General features: G+C 39.6%; 1 long non-coding RNA gene across 1 annotated transcript; it reads left to right on the top strand.

Moving 5' to 3' along the window:
• The first annotated feature begins 418 nt into the window (after positions 1-418).
• On the top strand, positions 419-1464 carry LOC128528420 (uncharacterized). The gene is made up of 3 exons (XR_008360957.1): positions 419-510; positions 967-1099; positions 1323-1464. It is a non-coding gene; the product is annotated as an uncharacterized LOC128528420 (long non-coding RNA).
• The last annotated feature ends 1815 nt before the right edge of the window (positions 1465-3279 follow it).

Here is a 3279-nt window from a genome sequence, read left to right as displayed (position 1 = left end):
GCTCATATCTCACTTTGGTGTCATACATGATGCGCTCATATTTTCTATTATCAAGGCAATAACTAAGAACTAACTAAATAAAAAAAAGCAAAAAACTTATGTGCGAACACGTGAAATTGGTATCACATGTAATTGGCATGTTATGGAATTTAACTATAGTTATACACATTTTAGAATTTCTGTCACACTTCCTTATCTGCTAATGACCCGAGGCAGGACACGCCCACACACCAATCACACGGAAATCAGTCCGGCTAATTTACATACTAGGCCACGCCCCCGGACACCGGCATGAAACACACACACACAAAGACAGGCTTGAGTTTACACACAGATTCAGTTTTCTGCACGTTTGGAAGATGACACGCACTAGTACACATCCAAGGAAACTCTTCAGAATGTTCTGGAAAGTGGGAGAAGTTTACATTTACCTCAGAAGAAGACTGTGTGGCTCTGACGACGAACGGGAGCATTTTGAAGAGAGAATAGATCCAACGGAGGACACACTGGGTAAGTTATTAAGTCTTATATAACTCTTATTCTGATAATATTAAACTAATATTAGTAAATATTTTCCTCACTTCAGCTAGCTCTTGTCAGCTTGTGTGACACATTGGCTTTCAATGCCATTTACATAGTTTAGGTACATCATGCTAACATGCTGCCTTACTGTATGTAGCATAAACATGATATTTCCCGGTGGCTAAGCAAATGCCTTATGGAGTTTACAGATGTTTATAAATGTTCTAATGTATTTCCCCTTGTTTTGGATAGCTTTAGATTATGGTTGCTAATATTTATTTGGCTCCGTTTTGGTTAGCTTATAACACTGTTTCATATCTTTATCATTAATCTGCATTTATACATAAAATCCTATTGGGAAGCTAAGCAAGAATCAGTATGAAACATGAAAAAGTTTTAAAAGTTGCCAATAAATTAATATTGTGATGTGAAATTATTTTTCAGATTGAAAGGGCTCTGGGGTGTTTTGCCAGGCAGAAGCGTGGAGAGCAGCCCGCCTTGCCACCTCTGCTACTGCCATGGTGCGAAATCTGCTGCTGGGCACCTTCGACTTGGAGACTTTGCTGCAACCTGAATGGTACAAAACATGTTCCTAATCTCTTCTGTCCTTGAAAAAAAAAAACAAGTCAGTCATGTTCTGTGGAATAAATTATGTTTGTGTGCAGGCCATCGCTTTTTTACTTGCCATTTTTGTATTATCTTGAACCTCAAGAAAACGTGATGTGTATATAAAAAAACTCTTGCTTTCTCCACCTTCATTTTACCCCCCTTTAATAATAATTTTGAAATATTACTTTAAGGTGAAAAGCCAACCAGAGGGGATGGGGAGCAGCTGGTCGCGTTTATTAGGCATTGGAGACTGCATAAGGTAGGGCACCCATTATTGTTACTGTATCTGCTTGGGACCTATACACTAATTCATCGCTTGCTCACTTCTTAATCCTACCTTACCTTTAAAGCCACATCTCTGCGGTATTGCGCTATAAGGTGTGTAGTCCTCTATTTTGTAGAACATATAGTGTAGCAAATAACCTCGTGGCACTAATTGTTGTCGTCTGAAGTTTTAATAAATAATCATTTATTATTATTATACTGTCTTATTATTTTTGTCTTTTCTAGATGCTACATTAAAGAAGTGGCCGGCAGCCACCCGAGGGCAGACAGGCACATCTATCAATTCAAAGCTCACGAAGCTAAGAAGGTCCTCAAAATAAATATGTTTTCTTCCTGTTGAGTTTTTTTGTCTTATTTTTGTTCTTGTACTATATTTTTGTTCTTTTACTATTTGATTGTTCTTAAAAAAATAAAAAAATTTAATTTCTACATTTTGGGCTTTTATTTATGTTGTCTAACAGCTATGTATTTTAATAATTTTACTAATATCTTGGTAAAAATATAGGTGCATTTATGCACATAGGTACATGTATGCATGTATATATAGGTACATATATGCACGTATATATGTACATATAATATAGGAAAACGGCCAATTTTATATATGTCACATATATGTCTATATAGGTACATATATGCACGCATGCATATATGTACACATATATGTGCATATATGTACATATAATATAGGAAAACAGCCAATTTTATATATGTCACATATATTAAAAACCTATATCAAACCTATATTAAAACATATATGTTTTATATAGGTTTTTTCCGTGTGGGAAGGTATATGGAGACCTGATCATTATAACCATTGGATCCCCCCTTTGCTGCTATAGCAACACTATTTGGGAAGGCTTTCTACTAGATTTTTTTTTGACATGGCTGCAGGGATTTGCCTATTCAGCCACAAAAGTTCTGGTACACAACCTGTGTTCTAGTTTATCCCAACATTGTCCAATGGAATTGAGGTCAGGGTTTTGTGCAGGCCACTCCAGTTCTTCTAGACCAACCGTCTTGGGTTACTTTGCTGTAACCCTGTTCCCTGAAAAGGCGGGCACGAGATGCTGCGTGAAAACGCTATGGAAACTTTTTTTTGTGTTCTCGGTTGTGAAGCATGTGTGTCAAACATGCCAAATTTGGGCTTATATAACCTCGGTCAGGTGACGTCATCTGATGAGATGCACCTGCAGGTTATAAATAGGAGTAAACCGGAAACATTCTCCAGATCGGCAGGTTGGTCCTCTCCGCACACATTTGTTAGATTTTAGGTCTGGATGTTCATGCTACTCCGGGCTCACAGGTCCTCGAGTCAGCCTCCCAGATACAGTTCTGAGACCTCCTCGGCCTTATGTGCACACGCTACACAACCTTGGGGTCCACACACATGCTGCAGGGGAATGCCTCTTGCCAGCGCAATAGATGAGGCGATCCCCCTGGTTAAATAAGCCCTAATTCCTAGAGGCGAAGTGAGCCCACGTGCCCCATAGGAGAGGTCAATTGCATCTCTGCATCTCGCAGTTTCTCCTGCTCCGAAGCTGTAAAAGGCAGAGGACAGAAGGCTTCAAGAACAACAGGGTGCATGATTGAGAATGGACCTTTCGGAAGATAGTTCGGGTGTGAATGAGAGGTAATGGCCATCAAAAAAAACATCTTAAGGGTCAACAGGCCCTGACTCTAGTGGTTCAAAAGGGGTGTCAATTAGCCCTCGAGCGCGATAGATAAATTCTACGAAGGGACTGTGGCTCTAGTGGGTGGCCCCAACTGTTTAGCTCCACGAATGAAACAGGCAACTAAAGGGTGTTTTCCTACAGTAAGCCCATCAATCTAAACGTGGCAGGCTGGAATAGCAGCTACGTA

This window comes from Clarias gariepinus, chromosome 8, assembly GCF_024256425.1.
Source record: "Clarias gariepinus isolate MV-2021 ecotype Netherlands chromosome 8, CGAR_prim_01v2, whole genome shotgun sequence".
Taxonomy (NCBI): Eukaryota; Metazoa; Chordata; class Actinopteri; order Siluriformes; family Clariidae; genus Clarias; species Clarias gariepinus.
Note: the sequence above shows the minus strand (reverse complement) of the source record. Positions and strands in the feature narration are given on the sequence as shown.